The sequence below is a fragment of the Lethenteron reissneri genome, chromosome 9, assembly GCF_015708825.2.
Source record: "Lethenteron reissneri isolate LAM-NWPU_2019-01 chromosome 9, ASM1570882v1, whole genome shotgun sequence".
In the NCBI taxonomy this organism is placed as follows: domain Eukaryota; kingdom Metazoa; phylum Chordata; class Hyperoartia; order Petromyzontiformes; family Petromyzontidae; genus Lethenteron; species Lethenteron reissneri.
In genome coordinates this window covers 13,489,488-13,516,129 of record NC_083787.1, presented here as the reverse complement: position 1 = coordinate 13,516,129, position 26,642 = coordinate 13,489,488, and the positions used below count along the sequence as shown (strand labels likewise).

At 54.5% G+C, this 26,642-nt stretch overlaps 2 protein-coding genes across 4 annotated transcripts in view; one reads left to right on the top strand and one right to left on the bottom strand.

The window, feature by feature from the left end:
- Positions 1 to 26,642, bottom strand: part of ZFHX3 (zinc finger homeobox 3) — a 247,930-nt gene that overhangs the window by 149,481 nt on the left and 71,807 nt on the right. For 2 of the 3 annotated variants that reach the window (XM_061548414.1, XM_061548420.1), the window contains exon 1: positions 1,490 to 2,181. The exons of the other annotated variant lie outside the window; for it this stretch is intronic. The gene's annotated coding sequence lies outside the window, so the exon portion shown is untranslated. Of the gene's footprint in view, positions 1 to 1,489; positions 2,182 to 26,642 lie in introns of those variants that run through there. 3 annotated transcript variants of the gene reach the window in all.
- The window catches only part of LOC133340377 (uncharacterized), a 44,421-nt gene that overhangs the window by 14,968 nt on the left and 2,811 nt on the right, over positions 1 to 26,642 (top strand). The gene's annotated exons all lie outside the window — the stretch shown is intronic.

Sequence of the window (26,642 nt, the reverse complement as noted above, 5' to 3'; positions counted from 1 at the left end):
TCTCCCCCCTCCCCAGACGTGTATTTCGCATATTTTCAGTACCGAATATTGACCCAAATTCCCCTTATAAAAATGCGACGCTAATTTATATTTTTTATTGGAATAATAATTATGTAAAAAAAACACGAGTAGCACAAAAGGTGACAGGCGTCCGCGGCAATAACAACAATAACAACATTCGGGGCCACTTTACACTTGCAGGTCTCATTGTAAGGTGTAATGCGAGATGTTGGTTAATGTTAACGCGACTTGAAGTTACGTTGTCGTCTTTGTGTGGACAGTGGGGTGCTGCGCGTCGAGTTGTTTTTAAAACCGCGGGCAATTTTGCTCGCACATCCCCCAGGTTTGTAACAAATCCCGGAGTGATGCTTTCGCGAGCAGCAATCGGCCGCAGCATTAAGACCACGGTCGCCGCGTGGCGTACACGGAGGGCCTCGATCGACAGCGATAACACAAAGCACAGACATAGACGGTGCGCGCACGCCTCGGTTTTGCTTGACACGCTTTGTAAAAACAACAACAACGACGACAACGACCGCGTGTGAAGTGCATTGCAACGACGCTGCCAATTGATGCGATACCAACAACAACCAGCTCGACCACCGTGCAATTCGGAGGCGTCGCCTGCCCGGTATATTAACATCGGGAACGCAAACAAGCAGTCTGCTCCGTTTGAATAAAAAAAACCCCTGTAAACCGCGTTAAGGGCTCACATTTGTAATACACAGTCGCGCTATTTTGCCTATAAACATGCCGCTCCGATGGCTTGATTTTCTATACCGTTCCGGGTCAGGTAGCGATGATTGAGTGGCGCCCTCTGTAGATTCGAGACGAGTTGCAGTCAACATTGTCGCACCTTTCTGTGCGCCTTGGTGTGACGATCACCGCGCAAAGGAGCGGACGCGAGATTGTTCCCTCGCAGAACGCAGCGCTGAGTGAGAGGCCCCGCGGGTTTGTGCTCTCGACTCGCGGCTGTTGTTGGCGGCGCGAGTCGGGGACGTGGGGGGGGGGGGTTCTGGTGCCGAGGCCGCTCGGCGCCGAGTGGCGCGCCCGTCGCGGAGGTTGTCACGACGCGAGAGCGCACGCGGCCTTAGAGAGAGAGACAAGGACGTCGTACGGAGGAGGCGGCCGTTTTGTTTGCAAGAAATTGCTACTCGCGTGTGTGAGAGCACTGGACAGGTGCACTGGTGGTCGAGATCGCCTACTCTGTTTGATCTTTAACAAAAAACATCGTGTTTTGTGCGTCCGCTTTGCGTTGTGTAACCAGCGGCACCGCTTCCTCTCTGCTCGCATTGTCGTCTCTACAATAAAGGCCGCCCCCCCCATCATTCCCATGTCTGTCCGGAACGCACCGTGTCAGTCACAGCCCCGCGAGGTGCAATAGTCCCAAACAGCGCCGCGGTAACACACTCCGAGAGAAAATAATCAATGTCTTTGGTCGAGAGAGAGAGCGCGAGGGGGAAAACCCCAGACCACAACTTGAACTCACCTTGAAGTTTGTGTCCGATGGCGCGGCGCGCCAGCAGCTAATTTTCCACAGAGACCTCGGCCGGGAGAACAGAATATTTCGGCTCGTGAATGTTAAAGAGGCTTCTGAGGAGTGGCCCGTGTGTCCGCGGTATAAGTACAGATGTGTTACAGCACCGGGACTACGGATGAAAGCCGCTATTCCGACGGAGGCTGGGATGCCGCTATCGGCCAGTAATGAGGCGGCCTCGCTCTATTCGGAACGAACAGGCGGGCGGACACGACTGCGCCGCCGTCAATAAATTAAAATGCGTTACGTACAAAGGACCGGGAGAAATTGCCGTTATGTAACTCATTTCCAGAGCTCGCTCGTAAGATTTTGAAATGAACTTATGACGAAAAGCACCCCCCCCCCCACACCGCTCGCCCTGGACAGTACCGGAGATAACCGCGCGTGCCCCGCGCCGACGGAATTGTGTCGTTGGTCTCTTAGTCTAAATTAATATTTATACACGCTGGCCCGCGTCTCGCACGTCACCAAATTACGTGATTGCACACACTTATAATAAAGGCGCACGGTTTTAATGCGTGAATGCGCGCGGGGATCCGGGCCCCGAATGTGGCCCAAATCTGCGCCTCGCCAACTCGACGCGAGCGCGCACTGAAACTGCACGCGGGGCCGCGGCTCAAATACCGACGCGTCGCCCGACGCCGCCGCCGCCGCCTTTACGCTCTTGATTAAACCGACGGATGGGAAAGAAAATGTAACAAAAAATTAAATAACAAAACATTCCTCTGATACGTGAGATGAGGGCGGGACGTCCGCCCACCTCCCCGATTAATTAACGCCGCTCATTTGTTTATTTTACTTTCTTTCTTGCACATTTTAACTAACTGCGAGCCACGCGATTGCGCCAGGATGGTATTCGCCCGGCCGAGGTGTCCGCCCAATCGGGAGATGATTTGTGTTGTTGTTGTTGTTGTTGCTGTTGCGCAATTGTGTGAGCGACGGGAAGGTTTCGTGTAATTTAGGCACCGCGAGGTGCGAGGTGGCCGAGGTGGATGGAAGTTCGCACGTTACCGCCTCCTGATAACCGCAATCACGGACACGTGGCCGCAATCACTGCACGCCAGCGATGCTCTGATTGTTTCGCTAATTACGGAATAATTAGCTACCCATTGTATTTGTCTTTTAATTAAATTACACAAAAGTTTACGGGATATGTTCGAGGGATTTTTTTGTGTGTACGAGGCTAACGGACATTTTATTATTTATATTCGCAAAACCGATGTTGCGTGGCACGCGCGCGTGTGTGTGTGTGTTTGCGTGCGTTACACACACACGTTCTGACGCATCACACTTGCGCGCCCAATATCGTGGGCGCGGGGCGAGGCGGCGTGGTGCGCTTCCCCCGTACACGTTTACACGAACAGCTGCATCGGCGGCAGCGCGATGCAGATTCGGTCATTGCAAAGGGAACACCGGTCCTGGTGTTAATCACCACTCATCAAGGGAACTTTTTTGAAAAACAAAAAATGCGTAATCGCTCTGGCAGGCTCCCGGGGGCGTGGTCTCCACGTAACCAACGAACACGTCACGCACGAACCCTCAAAACTTTCTGACTCGGTCGGGTCACGAGTTGGACGGATCACGAGCTGAGCGGGTCACGGGCTGAGTGGGTCACGAGCTGAGTGGGTCACGGGCTGAGCGGGTCACGGGCTGAGTGGGTCACGGGCTGAGCGGGTCACGAGCTGAGCGGGTCACGGGCTGAGTGGGTCACGGGCTGAGCGGGTCACGAGATAAGCGGGTCACGGGCTGAGCGGGTCACGGGCTGAGCGGGTCACGAGCTGAGCGGGTCACGGGCTGAGTGGGTCACGGGCTGAGCGGGTCACGGGCTGAGTGGGTCACGGGCTGAGCGGGTGACGGGCTGAGCGGGTCACGGGCTGAGCGGGTCACGAGCTGAGCGGGTCACGGGCTGAGTGGGTCACGGGCTGAGTGGGTCACGAGCTGAGCGGGTCACGAGCTGAGCGGGTCACGAGTTGGACGGGTCACGAGCTGAGCGGGTCACGGGCTGAGTGGGTCACGAGCTGAGTGGGTCACGGGCTGAGTGGGTCACGGGCTGAGCGGGTCACGGGCTGAGCGGGTCACGAGCTGAGCGGGTCACGAGCTGAGTGGGTCACGGGCTGAGCGGGTAACGAGTTGGACGGGTCACGAGCTGAGCGGGTCACGGGCTGAGCGGGTCACGAGTTGGACGGGTCACGAGCTGAGTGGGTCACGGGCTGAGCGGGTTACGGGCTGAGCGGGTCACGGGCTGAGCGGGTCACGGGCTGAGTGGGTCACGAGCTGAGCGGGTCACGAGCTGAGCGGGTCACGAGTTGGACGGGTCACGAGCTGAGCGGGTCACGGGCTGAGTGGGTCACGAGCTGAGTGGGTCACGGGCTGAGTGGGTCACGGGCTGAGCGGGTCACGGGCTGAGCGGGTCACGAGCTGAGCGGGTCACGGGCTGAGTGGGTCACGGGCTGAGCGGGTCACGGGCTGAGCGGGTCACAGGCTGAGCGGGTCACGAGCTGAGCGGGTCACGAGCTGAGTGGGTCACGGGCTGAGCGGGTCACGAGATGAGCGGGTCACGGGCTGAGCGGGTCACGGGCTGAGCGGGTCACGAGCTGAGTGGGTCACGGGTTGGACGGGTCACGGGCTGAGCGGATCACGGGCTGAGCGGGTCACGAGATAAGCGGGTCACGGGCTGAGCGGGTCACGGGCTGAGCGGGTCACGAGCTGAGCGGGTCACGAGCTGAGTGGGTCACGGGTTGGATGGGTCACGGGCTGAGCGGGTCACGAGATGAGCGGGTCACGGGCTGAGTGGGTCACGGGTTGGATGGGTCACGGGCTGAGCGGGTCACGGGCTGAGCGGGTCACGAGATGAGCGGGTCACGGGCTGAGCGGGTCACGGGCTGAGCGGGTCACGAGCTGAGTGGGTCACGGGTTGGACGGGTCACGGGCTGAGCGGGTCACGGGCTGAGCGGGTCACGAGATAAGCGGGTCACGGGCTGAGTGGGTCACGGGCTGAGCGGGTCACGAGCTGAGTGGGTCACGTGTTGGACGTGTCACGGGCTGAGCGGGTCACGAGTTGAGCGGGTCACGGGCTGAGCGGGTCACAAGCTGAGCGGGTCACGGGTTGGACGGGTCACGGGTTGGACGGGTCACGGGCTGAGCGGGTCGCGGGCTGAGTGGGTCACGAGCTGAGCGGGTCACGGGTTGGACGGGTCACGGGCTGAGCGGGTCACGGGTTGGACAGGTCACGGGCTGAGCGGCCCAGTGACACGGGGGCTCGGAAGCCCTCGCTAATGACGCGGGCGGCGTCGCTCCGTGCGACTCGCGCCTCTCAAAAGTCACGGCAGCCGCGATCCCACATCGCATGATCCATCCCCACTCACCACACATCGTTCACGTCGTTAGCGTTGCAAGGCCGATCCATGTATAGATGCCCGACCGAATTTGAATGACCCAGAATTACTTTCTTGTTAGTGACGGCTCCATACCCCACGGAGCAGATTGTTAAACGGGGTGATATGTGCACGTTGTGTGGAGGCAGATAAATTAAGTGTCCTTGTGTCAATATTTTCTCCCTATTATTTAAATGGGGGCATCAGTATGTGGATCACCATGTGTATTCATCGCCCTTCGAATAGCAGCGCACCTTCGCCACGATCGCCGCATTCATTGTCACACACACACTTAACTCTCTATCTCTCGATGAATATCTGTTCCGGGTCGCTGGCGAACTGGAGTCGGTATAACCACCGCAGGCAGGTGAGGAGGTGTGGTGGATGTAGCGTGCCGGGATGCAGGCGCATTGTTCCGAGTCGCCCACGCCGACAGACTCGGATGAATTGAAAAGGCATTTGGATGCATACGTCTGGTGTACTTGACGTGTGTTTACATATATTTCGAACAATTATATATGTGAGTGGTGACGAAGGGAGTTTAATTTAAAATGTATTGTTGTTGTTGCTGCTATGAAGACTCCTCATACCATTGTCACGTTCTGTCGTGTGACTGTAACCGCATACACATCCTGGGTGGGGGGAGGTGGGGGGATTGGTGGCACAGCTTTTAGCGCGCTGCGTTTTGAACCCTGTCGGCTGAGTTCAATTCCCGGTCATAACGGCGGCGTCGGCGACATCCGATGAGCCCCCTTCACCAACCAGTACTGACCGAGGTGGTGAAGTATGGTCAAACAACTTTCGAGACCGACACAATGTGGGAAGGCCTTCATCTAGCTGTGGATGAACAGAGAGCTGCAAGTTGTATATTATTGACAATCGTGCTATCGATACAAATGCAGAATTGTATCGCGTGTATTTAACGCAGGATGTGAACACTCGTCTTGCTGTGGTCGTCGCTGTATCGCAGGCTGAGTTGGTGTCCACGCGATCTGTTCTCTCGTACACGCAACTTAATGTCGCCACCACCCTGTGTATGACAAGGTGCCATGGCCCGAAACGTTGCCTATTGTATGTTTAAAGTTAAAATGTTAAAGCCACACACTGTTGTTATCGACACGAGTTGTTGTTTGTGCATCGCTGCCAACACAGCAGCATCGTACAGAGCGCGCATTGTGCCTCACGCGGATAACTCCACTCAGATTTCAACAATATTATCATCGTTTTGTTTTTATCTTGATGACATAAGTTACAATAAATGTTTCGACGTTTCGGCCTTGCTAGCCTTGGACACGAACACTCGATTTGAGCAGAGACGGATGTGCGAGACGTGTAGGCACACACACACGCACACACGCACACACACACGCATACCGCTGTGTGGTGTGTAAATGTGCGTAGGGTCTATGTATACGTGTATGTGAGTGTGTATAGCACTGGCCCCAAAATTATTTTAAGACTATATATAGATGTTTGTATTTTTGCCTGTATATGTGTGTACGGGTATTTATGTCAGTATACACGTGTATATGTATATGGGGATGCATATCTGTGTGTATATGTGTATATATGTACTCGCTAACAGCACTTGCTCCCACTGTCTGGCAATGCTACGAGGATGATCTTTGTCTTTGAATATATTTGTGTGCGTGTACACTTGTTTTATATGTTAATATATTTTGTGTGTGAACATTTGACTGTATACGTGTGTGTACATGTGTGTGTATATATATGTGTGTGTCTGTTTTATATCTGTACATGTATGTGTGTATCTGTGTGTTTGTATGTATATGTGAGTGTATATATTTGTATGAGGAGCTGTAGTCTGCGTGGTTAACGGACTGCGCTACGAACACCGGCGAACCGGAGTTCAATTCCCGCTCGCGATAAATGAGTGACTGTGGCGAATATTTGAACCAGTCTTGGGCTTCCCCTAAGTCGCCTCAGCCTGAAGTGAGTGGCTGGTGCGGTGCGTGAACATCAGCAGTGGGGAGACAAAGGTGGCCGGGCGTGGTGCTGGTCACCCACCCCCCGTCGTGTTCAGTGTTCCGTGTAGCCCTTCATAGTTGCTCGCTTTACAACACTTGCCCCAACTGTCTGCTAAAGGCGACACGGGAGATGCGTGTTAGTTGGTATGTACTTGTAGGCGTGTGCGTGTGCACGTGTGTGTTGGTATACTCGGGCGAGTCTCCGTGTGTATTTGTGGGTGTGTGTCGTTGAGCGCCGCGCAACATCCACCCGCACGACCACGCGCGAGGAGCCCCCTGCCCCGTGCCGTGGGTTCGTCGCCGGCTTCTATACAGGGGGGCGATTGCCGGGGTGGGAGGGGAGGAGGGGGGTGCTGGGGGAGTGGACAGGTGCGCGTGCATGAGTGCGTGTGCACGGTGCCGGGGGGCGGAAGGGGGTTGGCCCAGGTCAAGGATGAAACCGGGGCCCAAATCTCGAGTGCGCGTCTAGAACCAAACAAAAACAGCCGCGACATCCCGGGGGGGGGGGGGGGGGGTGCTCGTTGCGCGGTCGCATCACGGTGCGTGCCAGGGCATCGGCCCCTCTAGACCCGAGTTTGCATGTGGGGGGGGGGGGGTGTTTATCCTCGATCTCCCATAAGCTGTTTCCGATTGCTCCCCCCAGACCCCCGATTTGGGATCTCCTGCGCGCCCCGTGTCCCACCACGGACGGGTGGGGTGGGGTGGGGGGTTATTCGCGAAGATGCCTGGAGCCCCGCGAGCGATCCTCCCCGTGCCGCGCACACGGCAGCGCCATGCACGACTTGAGTACGCAGAGCCAGGAGAGGTGCCCGACTCGGGGGGTTCCCGTGCGACTCGCTCGCGCTCACCTCCACGACCGATCGCTCCCGCTGGCTTCTTCTCCTGTCGGCGGCCACACTCCGAGTTCATACCAAGAACTCTCTCGCGGGTGGCCGTGTGGCCGATTTGATGTGTACACACGCACACATATATACAGTATACGTGGTTTTATTAGTGTTTGTTTTGTTTAGATGGAGACAGATATGGGGGAGGAGACGTGCTGTATGCTGGTCCGTTTTGTGTTCGTCATCGGTGGTAGTAATTGCCAGCTCAGTGTCATTTATACTATGAAGGGGGATTAGTTCCAACTGTAATCATCGTCAGCCGCGACCACTCCACTGCTGGATGAACGCCTCCACCAAGGCGTCGCCATCTCTCACGATCCTGCGATGTAATAAACCCACCTGGCCACTTGCACGCGAGCTGATTACAATGATAACATCCCCATCATCAACAACATCAACAACAACATAATCAACAACAACAACAACAGCGGCAACAACAACAACAGCTGCAATACCTGCACGAGTATCATCATGGCCACATGGGGCGGCCGTCATCGGGATGGTCGTGGGTTCGACCCCGGAGCCAGATCACCGTGCGGTCACAAGGATAAGCGATCAACTCCTACTTCACGGGCAACATGTACGCGCCGTCAAGACAATCTGGTCTCAGAGACGGGGGGTGGGGGGGGGGGTATCTATTCAGAGACTAGGGGTTACTATTCAGAGATACGGGAGATATCTATTCACAGAGATAAGGAGGATATCTATTCGCAGAGACGCGGGATATGTATTCACATAGACAGGGAGGTGTCTATGCACGGAAACGGGGGGTATCTTCACAGAGATGGGGGGTTACTATTCAGAGATAAGGGGCATATCTATTCGCTGAGACGGGAGAGTGCGGGGGTATCTGACGGAGAGAGCAAAACCCCGAGGGTTGTTTCACGAAGGCTCTCGGCACGCGTCCCGCACTGGCGACTCGAGGGCGGCGTCCACGCGGGGCCGAGACCAGCTCCGCGTGGGACCTGGATGGGTTCATTGGCTGAGTTGGGGGAGCTGTTGACGGAGTGCGGCCGCCGCGATGGGTTTCACGTTCACGCTCGTGCGTCTTAGGCAACGAGGACGACGTGTACACAACGACTGACTGTATGCTGCACGATATTCAAGAAGTACAGCGATATTAGTCTACAATGTGCGTTATTGTTACTTGCATTTCACGTAATTAAAATGTATTTTCATTGTGAAATTACGCTTTTGCGGATACCTCTGCAAAGTAATAAAATTCGTTTGTTGTGTATTTTAATTAGCCCAGCTAATTAATGAGTCAACGATTACTTAATGCCTACGTGCGAAATAACGAATGGCTTTTTTTCCGTAAATTAACGAATCTCTAAACAACCCAATGATCCTCGCTGACAATCCTAGGTCTGCCTTGAAGGGAATTTCCAGGTGTTATAAAACAAAAACGATGACAATATTAACCAGAATTCAAAAGAGGCGAGTGTAGCGGGCATGAGCGCTACACTCGCCTCCGTCCACACGATTCCACCGGGAGTTTTCACTTTCTCCGCAGTAAACTCACTCCAGTTGACACATTCAAGAATTTACATGGCTAGAAAACAGATAATTCGATGTATTTCCAGGTGTTATAAAACAAAAACGATGACAATATTAACCAGAATTCATAATTTACTGCCCCTTTTGTTAATCCACTGCTGGATGGAGGCTGTTCCACGCTGTTGGTCATGGGGGCTGTTTGACCATACTTCACCAAGCTGTTCAGTGCATTTTATTTATAGAGCAGGTGGGGGTGGGGTGATTTGAGCCGTGACCGGGAATGGAACACAGGTGGATGGAGTGTGGGAAGCCATGCGCCACCACTCCCCTAAAAAAATAGAAATATGATTTTAAAAAAACTATATATCGCCTATAGAGACCGGTAGCTTTAAGCAATATAATGGGTACATAAATTTGTGAGCGTTGGGTCTTCACAATCGCAATGGAGGATGCGTAAGTTTGGGTTTCATTGGGGCACACGCGTGGAGTGTGATGCTGTGATGCATGCAACAGTGTGCATGAGTACGCGTGGTGTGTGATGTTGGGATGCATGCAACAGTGTACATGAGTACGCGTGGTTGTGATGTTGGGGTGCATGCAGCAGTGTGCATGAGTACGCGTGGTGTGTGATGTTGGGATGCATGCAGCAGTGTGCATGAGTACGCGTGGTGTGTGATGCTGTGATGCATGCAACAGTGTACACGAGTACGCGTGGTGTGTGATGCTGTGATGCATGCAACAGTGTGCATGAGTACGCGTGGTGTGTGATGTTGGGATGCATGCAACAGTGTGCATGAGTACGCGTGGTGTGTGATGTTGGGATGCATGCAGCAGTGTGCATGAGTACGCGTGGTGTGTGATGCTGTGATGCATGCAACAGTGTACATGAGTACGCGTGGTGTGTGATGTTGGGATGCATGCAGCAGTGTGCATGAGTACGCGTGGTTGTGATGTTGGGGTGCATGCAGCAGTGTGCATGAGTACGCGTGGTGTGTGATGCTGTGATGCATGCAACAGTGTACATGAGTACGCGTGGTTGTGATGTTGGGATGCATGCAGCAGTGTACATGAGTACGCGTGGTGTGTGATGTTGGGGTGCATGCAGCAGTGTGCATGAGTACGCGTGGTGTGTGATGTTGGGGTGCATGCAGCAGTGTACATGAGTACGCGTGGTGTGTGATGCAGTGATGCATGCAGCAGTGTACGTGAGTACGCGTGGTGTGTGATGCAGTGATGCATGCAGCAGTGTACATGAGTACGCGTGGTTGTGATGCTGTGATGCATGCAGCAGTGTACATGAGTACGCGTGGTGTGTGATGCAGTGATGCATGCAGCAGTGTACGTGAGTACGCGTGGTTGTGATGCTGTGATGCATGCAACAGTGTACATGAGTACGCGTGGTTGTGATGTTGGGATGCATGCAGCAGTGTACATGAGTACGCGTGGTTGTGATGCTGTGATGCATGCAGCAGTGTACATGAGTACGCGTGGTTGTGATGTTGGGATGCATGCAGCAGTGTACATGAGTACGCGTAGTTGTGATGCTGTGATGCATGCAGCAGTGTACATGAGTACGCGTGGTGTGTGATGCTGTGATGCATGCAACAGTGTACGTGAGTACGCGTGGTTGTGATGTTGGGATGCATGCAGCGGTGTACATGAGTACGCGTGGTGTGTGATGCTGTGATGCATGCAACAGTGTACATGAGTACGCGTGGTTGTGATGTTGGGATGCATGCAGCAGTGTGCATGAGTACGCGTGGTGTGTGATGCTGTGATGCATGCAACAGTGTACGTGAGTACGCGTGGTTGTGATGTTGGGGTGCATGCAGCAGTGTACATGAGTACGCGTGGTTGTGATGTTGGGATGCATGCAACAGTGTACATGAGTACGCGTGGTTGTGATGCTGTGATGCATGCAGCAGTGTACATGAGTACGCGTGGTGTGTGATGCTGTGATGCATGCAACAGTGTACATGAGGACGCGTGGTTGTGATGTTGGGATGCATGCAGCGGTGTACATGAGTACGCGTGGTTGTGATGTTGGGATGCATGCAACAGTGTACATGAGGACGCGTGGTTGTGATGTTGGGATGCATGCAACAGTGTACATGAGGACGCGTGGTTGTGATGTTGGGATGCATGCAACAGTGTACATGAAGACGCGTGGTTGTGATGTTGGGATGCATGCAACAGTGTACATGAAGACGCGTGGTTGTGATGTTGGGATGCATGCAACAGTGTACATGAAGACGCGTGGTTGTGATGTTGGGATGCATGCAACAGTGTACATGAAGACGCGTGGTGTGTGATGCTGTGATGCATGCAACAGTGTACATGAGTACGCGTGGTTGTGATGTTGGGATGCATGCAGCAGTGTACATGAGTACGCGTGGTGTGTGATGTTGGGGTGCATGCAGCAGTGTGCATGAGTACGCGTGGTGTGTGATGTTGGGGTGCATGCAGCAGTGTACATGAGTACGCGTGGTGTGTGATGCAGTGATGCATGCAGCAGTGTACGTGAGTACGCGTGGTGTGTGATGCAGTGATGCATGCAGCAGTGTACATGAGTACGCGTGGTTGTGATGCTGTGATGCATGCAGCAGTGTACATGAGTACGCGTGGTGTGTGATGCAGTGATGCATGCAGCAGTGTACGTGAGTACGCGTGGTTGTGATGCTGTGATGCATGCAACAGTGTACATGAGTACGCGTGGTTGTGATGTTGGGATGCATGCAGCAGTGTACATGAGTACGCGTGGTTGTGATGCTGTGATGCATGCAGCAGTGTACATGAGTACGCGTGGTTGTGATGTTGGGATGCATGCAGCAGTGTACATGAGTACGCGTAGTTGTGATGCTGTGATGCATGCAGCAGTGTACATGAGTACGCGTGGTGTGTGATGCTGTGATGCATGCAACAGTGTACGTGAGTACGCGTGGTTGTGATGTTGGGATGCATGCAGCGGTGTACATGAGTACGCGTGGTGTGTGATGCTGTGATGCATGCAACAGTGTACATGAGTACGCGTGGTTGTGATGTTGGGATGCATGCAGCAGTGTGCATGAGTACGCGTGGTGTGTGATGCTGTGATGCATGCAACAGTGTACGTGAGTACGCGTGGTTGTGATGTTGGGGTGCATGCAGCAGTGTACATGAGTACGCGTGGTTGTGATGTTGGGATGCATGCAACCGTGTACATGAGTACGCGTGGTTGTGATGCTGTGATGCATGCAGCAGTGTACATGAGTACGCGTGGTGTGTGATGCTGTGATGCATGCAACAGTGTACATGAGGACGCGTGGTTGTGATGTTGGGATGCATGCAGCGGTGTACATGAGTACGCGTGGTTGTGATGTTGGGATGCATGCAACAGTGTACATGAGGACGCGTGGTTGTGATGTTGGGATGCATGCAACAGTGTACATGAGGACGCGTGGTTGTGATGTTGGGATGCATGCAACAGTGTACATGAAGACGCGTGGTTGTGATGTTGGGATGCATGCAACAGTGTACATGAAGACGCGTGGTTGTGATGTTGGGATGCATGCAACAGTGTACATGAAGACGCGTGGTTGTGATGTTGGGATGCATGCAACAGTGTACATGAGGACGCGTGATTGTGATGTTGGGATGCATGCAACAGTGTACATGAGGACGCGTGGTTGTGATGTTGGGATGCATGCAGCGGTGTACATGAGTACGCGTGGTTGTGATGTTGGGATGCATGCAACAGTGTACATGAGGACGCGTGGTTGTGATGTTGGGATGCATGCAACAGTGTACATGAAGACGCGTGGTTGTGATGTTGGGATGCATGCAACAGTGTACATGAGGACGCGTGGTTGTGATGTTGGAATGCATGCAACAGTGTACATGAAGACGCGTGGTTGTGATGTTGGGATGCATGCAACAGTGTACATGAAGACGCGTGGTTGTGATGTTGGGATGCATGCAACAGTGTACATGAGGACGCGTGGTTGTGATGTTGGGATGCATGCAACAGTGTACATGAAGACGCGTGGTTGTGATGTTGGGATGCATGCAACAGTGTACATGAGTACGCGTGGTGTGTGATGCTGTGATGCATGCAGCAGTGTGCATGAGTACGCGTGGTGTGTGATGCTGTGATGCATGCAGCAGTGTACATGAGTACGCGTGGTTGTGATGTTGGGATGCATGCAACAGTGTACATGAGTACGCGTGGTTGTGATGCTGTGATGCATGCAGCAGTGTACATGAGGACGCGTGGTTGTGATGTTGGGATGCATGCAACAGTGTACATGAAGACGCGTGGTTGTGATGTTGGGATGCATGCAACAGTGTACATGAAGACGCGTGGTTGTGATGTTGGGATGCATGCAACAGTGTACATGAGTACGCGTGGTTGTGATGTTGGGATGCATGCAACAGTGTACATGAGTACGCGTGGTTGTGATGTTGGGATGCATGCAACAGTGTACATGAGGACGCGTGGTTGTGATGTTGGGATGCATGCAACAGTGTACATGAGGATGCGTGGTTGTGATGTTGGGATGCATGCAACAGTGTACATGAGGACGCGTGGTTGTGATGTTGGGATGCATGCAACAGTGTACATGAAGACGCGTGGTTGTGATGTTGGGATGCATGCAACAGTGTACATGAGTACGCGTGGTGTGTGATGCTGTGATGCATGCAACAGTGTACGTGAGTACGCGTGGTTGTGATGTTGGGATGCATGCAGCGGTGTACATGAGTACGCGTGGTGTGTGATGCTGTGATGCATGCAACAGTGTACATGAGTACGCGTGGTTGTGATGTTGGGATGCATGCAGCAGTGTGCATGAGTACGCGTGGTGTGTGATGCTGTGATGCATGCAACAGTGTACGTGAGTACGCGTGGTTGTGATGTTGGGGTGCATGCAGCAGTGTACATGAGTACGCGTGGTTGTGATGTTGGGATGCATGCAACAGTGTACATGAGTACGCGTGGTTGTGATGCTGTGATGCATGCAGCAGTGTACATGAGTACGCGTGGTGTGTGATGCTGTGATGCATGCAACAGTGTACATGAGGACGCGTGGTTGTGATGTTGGGATGCATGCAGCGGTGTACATGAGTACGCGTGGTTGTGATGTTGGGATGCATGCAACAGTGTACATGAGGACGCGTGGTTGTGATGTTGGGATGCATGCAACAGTGTACATGAGGACGCGTGGTTGTGATGTTGGGATGCATGCAACAGTGTACATGAAGACGCGTGGTTGTGATGTTGGGATGCATGCAACAGTGTACATGAAGACGCGTGGTTGTGATGTTGGGATGCATGCAACAGTGTACATGAAGACGCGTGGTTGTGATGTTGGGATGCATGCAACAGTGTACATGAGGACGCGTGATTGTGATGTTGGGATGCATGCAACAGTGTACATGAGGACGCGTGGTTGTGATGTTGGGATGCATGCAGCGGTGTACATGAGTACGCGTGGTTGTGATGTTGGGATGCATGCAACAGTGTACATGAGGACGCGTGGTTGTGATGTTGGGATGCATGCAACAGTGTACATGAAGACGCGTGGTTGTGATGTTGGGATGCATGCAACAGTGTACATGAGGACGCGTGGTTGTGATGTTGGAATGCATGCAACAGTGTACATGAAGACGCGTGGTTGTGATGTTGGGATGCATGCAACAGTGTACATGAAGACGCGTGGTTGTGATGTTGGGATGCATGCAACAGTGTACATGAGGACGCGTGGTTGTGATGTTGGGATGCATGCAACAGTGTACATGAAGACGCGTGGTTGTGATGTTGGGATGCATGCAACAGTGTACATGAGTACGCGTGGTGTGTGATGCTGTGATGCATGCAGCAGTGTGCATGAGTACGCGTGGTGTGTGATGCTGTGATGCATGCAGCAGTGTACATGAGTACGCGTGGTTGTGATGTTGGGATGCATGCAACAGTGTACATGAGTACGCGTGGTTGTGATGCTGTGATGCATGCAGCAGTGTACATGAGGACGCGTGGTTGTGATGTTGGGATGCATGCAACAGTGTACATGAAGACGCGTGGTTGTGATGTTGGGATGCATGCAACAGTGTACATGAAGACGCGTGGTTGTGATGTTGGGATGCATGCAACAGTGTACATGAGTACGCGTGGTTGTGATGTTGGGATGCATGCAACAGTGTACATGAGTACGCGTGGTTGTGATGTTGGGATGCATGCAACAGTGTACATGAGGACGCGTGGTTGTGATGTTGGGATGCATGCAACAGTGTACATGAGGACGCGTGGTTGTGATGTTGGGATGCATGCAACAGTGTACATGAGGACGCGTGGTTGTGATGTTGGGATGCATGCAACAGTGTACATGAAGACGCGTGGTTGTGATGTTGGGATGCATGCAACAGTGTACATGAAGACGCGTGGTTGTGATGTTGGGATGCATGCAACAGTGTACATGAAGACGCGTGGTTGTGATGTTGGGATGCATGCAACAGTGTACATGAAGACGCGTGGTTGTGATGTTGGGATGCATGCAACAGTGTACATGAGTACGCGTGGTTGTGATGTTGGGATGCATGCAACAGTGTACATGAGTACGCGTGGTTGTGATGTTGGGATGCATGCAACAGTGTACATGAGGACGCGTGGTTGTGATGTTGGGATGCATGCAACAGTGTACATGAGTACGCGTGGTTGTGATGTTGGGATGCATGCAACAGTGTACATGAGGACGCGTGGTTGTGATGTTGGGATGCATGCAGCGGTGTACATGAGTACGCGTGGTTGTGATGTTGGGATGCATGCAACAGTGTACATGAGTACGCGTGGTTGTGATGTTGGGATGCATGCAGCAGTGTACATGAAGACGCGTGGTTGTGATGTTGGGATGCATGCAACAGTGTACATGAAGACGCGTGGTTGTGATGTTGGGATGCATGCAACAGTGTACATGAAGACGCGTGGTTGTGATGTTGGGATGCATGCAACAGTGTACATGAAGACGCGTGGTTGTGATGTTGGGATGCATGCAACTATGTGTGTAATTACGTGCATGTACGAAGGTGTGCATTTATGAAAGTGGATCTTATATATGTATGGATGTATGTGTACACATGTATGTACGTATGTATGTATGAATGATATTTGTCTACATATACGTGTGCTTGCAAATGTATAGTTGCGTACATACGTGTTAATGTAAGTATCTATATATATAAATATATGTATGTACGAATGCATGCGGCGCAGTATATGTGTATAACGCGTCTGGTAACATACGTGTGATCGCACGTCTGGTAACATACGTGTGATCACACGTCTGGTAACATACGTGTGATCACACGTCTGGTAACATACGTGTGATCACACGTCTGGTAACATACGTGTGATCACACGTCTGGTAACATACGTGTGATCACACGTCTGGTAACATACGTGTGATCGCACGTCTGGTAACATACGTGTGATCGCACGTCTGGTAACATACGTGTGTTCGCACGTCTGGTAACATACGTGTGATCGCACGTCTGGTAACATACGTGTGATCGCACGTCTGGTAACATACGTGTGATCGCACGTCTGGTAACATACGTGTGATCGCACGTCTGGTAACATACGTGTGATCGCACTCTGTGCTGTAACTCGAGCGGTTCAACCACGGAGGTTCGATTAACTGCCTTAAACCCACCAACAGCCTTTCTGAGCGTTGTGTGGTTTTTTTTTCTCTCTCTCTCTTCCACAATGATACATAATTGTGTTTCTCCTGGGAGTCAAGTAAAGAAGTAAAAAACAACAACGGACGTACAGACACAGACACGCACGAACATTGCTGTGTGCACACACCCAGAGGTCCAGTGCGGACGGCTATCGCACGTGGGCAGCTGGGGGACACGTGGCCCCACGAGCCGGGATCATATTTTACGATGGCAAAACAGATAATGTATGTTGAGGGGTCGCTGGGTATCGGAATAACACGGGCGCCAAACCATAATCAATTGACTTTCTGCTTAATTCATCACCTGGAAATACAGGATGTATTGATACCCGCTGAATCATTTATGGAGGCGGCGTGTAGGGTTAGCGCGAGAGTAATGCGCGGGGCAGCGCTCGCCGCGCCGCGAGCATCGCTCCACGTTTATTTATCGCTGCAGGCGCGCGGGGCAAGAGGCTCACGGTTCATTGTCTCGTGCGCCACCGCACTCCTCGCCATCCGCTCATTCCTCCACTCACTCCTCCACTCACTCCTCCACTCACTCCGCCACACACTCCGCCACACACTCCTCCACTCACTCACTCCTCCACACACTCCACCACTCACTCCTCCACACACTCCTCCACTCACTCCTCCACTCACTCCACCACTCACTCCTCCACACACTCCACCACTCACTCCTCCACTTACTCCTCCACACACTCCTCCACTCACTCCTCCACACACTCCACCACTCACTCCTCCACTCACTCCACCACTCACTCCTCCACACACTCGTCCACTCACTCACTCCTCCACACACTCCACCACTCACTCCTCCACACACTCCTCCACTTACTCCTCCACACACTCCTCCACTCACTCCTCCACACACTCCACCACTCACTCCTCCACTCACTCCACCACTCACTCCTCCACACACTCCACCACTCACTCCTCCACACACTCCTCCACTCACTCCTCCACACACTCCACCACTTACTCCTCCACTCACTCCACCACTCACTCCTCCACTCACTCCTCCACACACTCCTCCACACACTCCCCCACTCACTCCACCACTTACTCCTCCACTCATTCCTCCACTCACTCCTCCACTCACTCCTCCACTCACTCCTCCACTCACTCCTCCACTCACTACGCCACACACTCCGCCACACACTCCTCCACTCACTCCTCCACACACTCCACCACTCACTCCTCCACACACTCCTCCACTCACTCCTCCACTCACTCCACCACTCACTCCTCCACACACTCCACCACTCACTCCTCCACACACTCCTCCACTCACTCCTCCACACACTCCACCACTCACACCTCCACACAGTCCTCCACTCACTCCTCCACACACTCCACCACTCACTCCTCCACTCACTCCACCACTCACTCCTCCACTCACTCCTCCACTCACTCCTCCACTCACTCCACCACACACTCCTCCACACACTCCTCCACTCACTCCTCCACACACTCCGCCACACACTCCACCACTCACTCCTCCACTCACTCCTCCACTCACTCCACCACACACTCCTCCACACACTCCTCCACACACTCCTCCACTCACTCCTCCACACACTCCACCACTCACTCCTCCACTCACTCCACCACTCACTCCTCCACTCACTCCTCCACTCATTCCGCCACACACTCCGCCACACACTCCTCCACACACTCCACCACTCACTCCTCCACTCATTCCGCCACACACTCCTCCACACACTCCTCCACTCACTCCTCCACTCACTCCTCCACTCACTCCTCCACTCATTCCACCACTCACTCCTCCACACACTCCACCACTCACTCCTCCACACACTCCACCACTCACTCCTCCACTCACTCACTCCTCCACTCACTCCACCACTCACTCCTCCACACACTCCGCCACACACTCCTCCACACACTCCACCACTCACTCCTCCACACACTCCACCACTCACTCCTCCACACACTCCACCACTCACTCCTCCACTCACTCACTCACTCCTCCCTCACTCCTCCACTCACTCCTCCACTCACATCCTCCACACACTCCACCACTCACTCCTCCACTCACTCCTCCACACACTCCTCCACACACTCCACCACTCACTCCTCCACTCACTCCTCCACTCACTCCACCACTCACTGATCCACTCACTCCTCCACTCACTCCTCCACTCACTCCTCCACAAACTCCTCCACACACTCCACCACTCACTCCTCCACACACTCCTCCACACACTCCTCCACACACTCCACCACTCACTCCTCCACACACTCCACCACTCACTCCTCCACTCACTCACCTCCTCCACTCACTCCACCACTCACTCCTCCACACACTCCGCCACACACTCCTCCACACACTCCACCACTCACTCCTCCACTCCCTCCCCCACCCACTCCTCCACACACTCCACCACTCACTCCCCCACACACTCACTCCTCCACTCACTCCACCACTCACTCCACCACTCACTCCTCCACTCACTCCTCCACTCACTCCTCCACACACTCCACCACTCACTCCTCCACTCACTCCTCCACACACTCCTCCACACACTCCACCACTCACTCCTCCACTCACTCCTCCACTCACTCCACCACTCACTTATCCACTCACTCCTCCACTCACTCCTCCACTCACTCCTCCACACACTCCTCCACACACTCCACCACTCACTCCTCCACACACTCCTCCACACACTCCTCCACACACTCCACCACTCACTCCTCCACTCACTCCTCCACACACTCCACCACTCACTCCTCCACACACTCCACCACTCACTCCTCCACTCACTCACTCCTCCACTCACTCCACCACTCACTCCTCCACACACTCCGCCACACACTCCTCCACACACTCCACCACTCACTCCTCCACTCACTCCACCACTCACTCCTCCACTCACTCCCCCACTCACTCCTCCACCCACTCACTCCTCCACTCACTCCACCACTCACTCCACCACTCACTCCTCCACTCACTCACTCCTCCACTCACTCCTGCACTCACTCCTCCACACACTCCACCACTCACTCCTCCACTCACTCCTCCACACATTCCACCACTCACTCCTCCACTCACTCCTCCACTCACTCCACCACTCACTTATCCACTCACTCCTCCACTCACTCCTCCACTCACTCCTCCACACACTTCTCCACACACTCCACCACTCACTCCTCCACACACTCCTCCACACACTCCTCCACACACTCCACCACTCACTCCTCCACTCACTCCTCCACACACTCTACCACTCACTCCACCACTCACTCCTCCACTCACTCACTCCTCCACACACTCCACCACTCACTCCTCCACACACTCCTCCACTTACTCCTCCACACACTCCTCCACTCACTCCTCCACACACTCCACCACTCACTCCTCCACTCACTCCACCACTCACTCCTCCACACACTCCACCACTCACTCCTCCACACACTCCTCCACTCACTCCTCCACACACTCCACCACTTACTCCTCCACTCACTCCACCACTCACTCCTCCACTCACTCCTCCACACACTCCTCCACACACTCCACCACTCACTCCACCACTTACTCCTCCACTCATTCCTCCACTCACTCCTCCACTCACTCCTCCACTCACTCCTCCACTCACTCCTCCACTCACTACGCCACACACTCCGCCACACACTCCTCCACTCACTCACTCCTCCACACACTCCCCCACTCACTCCTCCACACACTCCTCCACTCACTCCTCCACTCACTCCACCACTCACTCCTCCACACACTCCACCACTCACTCCTCCACACACTCCTCCACTCACTCCTCCACACACTCCACCACTCACTCCTCCACACAGTCCTCCACTCACTCCTCCACACACTCCACCACTCACTCCTCCACTCACTCCACCACTCACTCCTCCACTCACTCCTCCACTCACTCCTCCACTCACTCCACCACACACTCCTCCACACACTCCTCCACTCACTCATCCACACACTCCGCCACACACTCCACCACTCACTCCTCCACTCACTCCTCCACTCATTCCGCCACACACTCCTCCACACACTCCTCCACTCACTCCTCCACTCACTCCTCCACTCACTCCTCCACTCATTCCACCACTCACTCCTCCACACACTCCACCACTCACTCCTCCACACACTCCACCACTCACTCCTCCACTCACTCACTCCTCCACTCACTCCACCACTCACTCCTCCACACACTCCGCCACACACTCCTCCACACACTCCACCACTCACTCCTCCACACACTCCACCACTCACTCCTCCACACACTCCACCACTCACTCCTCCACTCACTCACTCACTCCTCCACTCACTCCTCCACTCACTCCTCCACTCACTCCTCCACACACTCCACCACTCACTCCTCCACTCACTCCTCCACACACTCCTCCACACACTCCACCACTCACTCCTCCACTCACTCCTCCACTCACTCCACCACTCACTTATCCACTCACTCCTCCACTCACTCCTCCACTCACTCCTCCACAAACTCCTCCACACACTCCACCACTCACTCCTCCACACACTCCTCCACACACTCCTCCACACACTCCACCACTCACTCCTCCACTCACTCCTCCACTCACTCCTCCACACACTCCACCACTCACTCCTCCACACACTCCACCACTCACTCCTCCACTCACTCACTCCTCCACTCACTCCACCACTCACTCCTCCACACACTCCGCCACACACTCCTCCACACACTCCCCCACTCACTCCTCCACTCACTCCACCACTCACTCCTCCACCCACTCCACCACTCACTCCTCCACACACTCACTCCTCCACTCACTCCACCACTCACTCCACCACTCACTCCTCCACTCACTCCTCCACTCACTCCTCCACACACTCCACCACTCACTCCTCCACTCACTCCTCCACACACTCCTCCACACACTCCACCACTCACTCCTCCACTCACTCCTCCACTCACTCCACCACTCACTTATCCACTCACTCCTCCACTCACTCCTCCACTCACTCCTCCACAAACTCCTCCACACACTCCACCACTCACTCCTCCACACACTCCTCCACACACTCCTCCACAAACTCCACCACTCACTCCTCCACTCACTCCTCCACACACTCCACCACTCACTCCTCCACACACTCCACCACTCACTCCTCCACTCACTCACTCCTCCACTCACTCCACCACTCACTCCTCCACACACTCCGCCACACACTCCTCCACACACTCCACCACTCACTCCTCCACTCACTCCACCACTCACTCCTCCACACACTCCACCACTCACTCCTCCACACACTCACTCCTCCACTCACTCCACCACTCACTCCACCACTCACTCCTCCACTCACTCACTCCTCCACTCACTCCTGCACTCACTCCTCCACACACTCCACCACTCACTCCTCCACTCACTCCTCCACACACTCCACCACTCACTCCTCCACTCACTCCTCCACTCACTCCACCACTCACTTATCCACTCACTCCTCCACTCACTCCTCCACTCACTCCTCCACACACTTCTCCACACACTCCACCACTCACTCCTCCACACACTCCTCCACACACTCCTCCACACACTCCACCACTCACTCCTCCACTCACTCCTCCACACACTCTACCACTCACTCCTCCACACACTCCACCACTCACTCCTCCACTCACTCACTCCTCCACTCACTCCACCACTCACTCCTCCACACACTCCGCCACTCACTCCTCCACACACTCACTCCTCCACTCACTCCACCACTCACTCCACCACTCACTCCACCACTCACTCCTCCACACACTCCACCACTCACTCCTCCACACACTCACTCCTCCACTCACTCCACCACTCACTCCACCACTCACTCCTCCACTCACTCCTCCACACACTCCGCCACACACTCCTCCACACACTCCGCCACACACTCCTCCACACACTCCACCACTCACTCCTCCACACACTCCACCACTCACTCATCCACACACTCCACCACTCACTCCTACACTCACTCACTCCTCCACTCACTCCACCACTCACTCCTCCACACACTCCGCCACACACTCCTCCACACACTCCACCACTCACTCCTCCACACACTCCACCACTCACTCCTCCACACACTCCAACACTCACTCCTCCACTCACTCACTCCTCCACTCACTCCTCCACTCACTCCTCCAGTCACTCCTCCACACACTCCACCACTCACTCCTCCACACACTCCTCCACACACTCCACCACTCACTCCTCCACTCACTCCTCCACTCACTCCTCCAGTCACTCCTCCACACACTCCACCACTCACTCCTCCACACACTCCTCCACACACTCCACCACTCACTTATCCACTCACTCCTCCACTCACTCCTCCACTCACTCCTCCACACACTCCTCCACACACTCCACCACTCACTCCTCCACTCACTCCTCCACACACTCCACCACTCACTCCACCACTCACTCCTCCACTCACTCCTCCACTCACTCCTCCACTCACTCACTCCTCCACTCACTCCACCACTCACTCATCCACTCAATCCACCACTCACTCCACCACTCACTCCTCCACTCACTCCACCACTCACTCCACCACTCACTCCTCCACTCACTCCTCCACTCACTCCTCCACTGACTCACTCCTCCACTCACTCCACCACTCACTGATCCACTCAATCCACCACTCACTCCACCACTCACTCCTCCACTCACTCCACAACTCACTCCTCCACTCACTCCTCCACTCACTCCTCCACACACTCCTCCACACACTCCACCACTCACTACACCACTCACTCCTCCACTCACTCCACCACTCACTACTTCACTCACTCCTCCACTCACTCACTCCTCCACTCACTCCACCACTCACTCATCCACCACTCACTCCACCACTCACTCCTCCACTCACTCCTCCACTCACTCTTCCACTCACTCCCCCACTCACTCACTCTTCCACTCATCCACCACTCACTCCTCCACACACTCCTCCACTCACTCCTCCACTCACTCCTCCACTCACTCACTCCACCACTCACTCCACCACTCACTCCTCCACTCACTCCTCCACTCACTCCACCACTCACTCCACCACTCACTCACTCCACCACTCACTCCTCCAGTCACTCCACCACTCACTCCACCACTCACTCCACCACTCACTCCACCACTCACTCCTCCACTTACTCCTCCACTCACTCCTCCACTCACTCCTCCACTCACTCCACCACTCACTCCACCACTCACTCATCCACTCACTCCACCACTCACTCCACCACTCCTCCACTCACTCCACCACTCACTCCTCCACTCACTCCTCCACTCACTCCTCCACACACTCCTCCACTCACTCCTCCACTCACTCCTCCACTCACTCCTCCACACACTCCTCCACACACTCCTCCACACACTCCTCCACACACTCCTCCACACACTCCACCACTCACTCCTCCACACACTCCACCACTCACTCCTCCACTCACTCACTCCTCCACTCACTCCTCCACTCACTCCTCCACACACTCCACCACTCACTCCTCCACTCACTCCTCCACACACTCCTCCACACACTCCACCACTCACTCCTCCACTCACTCCTCCACTCACTCCACCACTCACTTATCCACTCACTCCTCCACTCACTCCTCCACACACTCCTCCACACACTCCACCACTCACTCCTCCACACACTCCTCCACACACTCCACCACTCACTCCACCACTCACTCCTCCACTCACTCCTCCACTCACTCTTCCACTCACTCCACTCATTCACTCCTCCACTCACTCCACCACTCACTCATCCACTCAATCCACCACTCACTCCACCACTCACTCCTCCACTCACTCCACCACTCACTCCACCACTCACTCCTCCACTCACTCCTCCACTCACTCACTCCTCCACTCACTCCACCACTCACTCATCCACTCAATCCACCACTCACTTCACCACTCACTCCTCCACTCACTCCACCACTCACTCCTCCACTCACTCCTCCACTCACTCCTCCACACACTCCTCCACACACTCCACCACTCACTACACCACTCACTCCTCCACTCACTCCTCCACTCACTCCGCCACTCACTCCTCCACTCACTCACTCCTCCACTCACTCCTCCACTCACTCACTCACTCACTCCACCACTCACTCCTCCACTCACTCCTCCACTCACTCCTCCACTCACTCCTCCACTCACTCCACCACTCACTCCACCACTCACTCCTCCACTCACTCCTCCACTCACTCACTCCACCACTCACTCCTCCAGTCACTCCACCACTCACTCCACCACTCACTCCACCACTCACTCCTCCACTTACTCCTCCACTCACTCCACCACTCACTCCACCACTCACTCCACCACTCACTCCACCACTCACTCCACCACTCACTCCTCCACTCACTCCACCACTCACTCATCCACTCACTCCACCACTCACTCCACCACTCACTCCACCACTCACTCCACCACTCACTCCACCACTCACTCCTCCACTCACTCCTCCACTCACTCCTCCACCCTCACTCCTCCACCCACTCCTCCTCCACTCACTCCTCCACTCCTCCACTCCTCCACTCACTCCACCACTCCCACTCCACCACTCACTCCTCCACTCACTCCACCACTCACTCCACCACTCACTCATCCACTCACTCCACCACTCACTCCACCACTCCTCCACTCACTCCACCACTCACTCCTCCACTCACTCCTCCACTCACTCCACCACTCACTCCACCACTCACTCCTCCACTCCCTCCTCCAGTCACTCCACCACTCACTCCTCCACTCCCTCCTCCAGTCACTCCTCCACTCACTCCTCCACTCACTCCACCACTCACTCATCCACTCACTCCACCACTCACTCCACCACTCACTCCTCCACTCCCTCCTCCAGTCACTCCACCACTCACTCCAGTCACTCCTCCAGTCACTCCTCCACTCACTCCTCCACTCACTCCTCCACTCACTCCTCCAGTCACTCCACCACTCACTCCACCACTCACTCCTCCACTCACTCCACCACTCACTCCTCCACTCACTCCTCCACTCACTCCCCCACTCACTCCTCTACTCACTCCACCACTCACTCCTCAACTCACTCATCCACTCACTCCACCACTCACTCCACCACTCCTCCACTCACTTCACCACTCACTCCTCCACTCACTCCTCCACTCACTCCACCACTCACTCCCCCACTCACTCCACAACTCACTCCTCCACTCACTCCTCCACTCACTCCTCCACTCACTCCCCCACTCACTCCACCACTCACTCCACCACTCACTCCTCCACTCACTCCTCCACTCACTCCTCCACTCACTCCACCACTCACTCCCCCACTCACTCCTCCACTCACTCCACCACTCACTCCACCACTCACTCCTCCACTCACTCCTCCACTCACTCCACCACTCACTCCACCACTCACTCCACCACTCACTCCTCCACTCACTCCTCCATTCACTCCACCACTCACTCCACCACTCCTCCACTCACTCCACCACTCACTCCACCACTCACTCCACCACTCCTCCACTCACTCCACCACTCACTTCTCCACTCACTCCACCACTCACTCCTCCACTCACTCCTCCACTCACTCCACCACTCACTCCACCACTTACTCCACCACTCACTCCTCCACTCACTCCTCC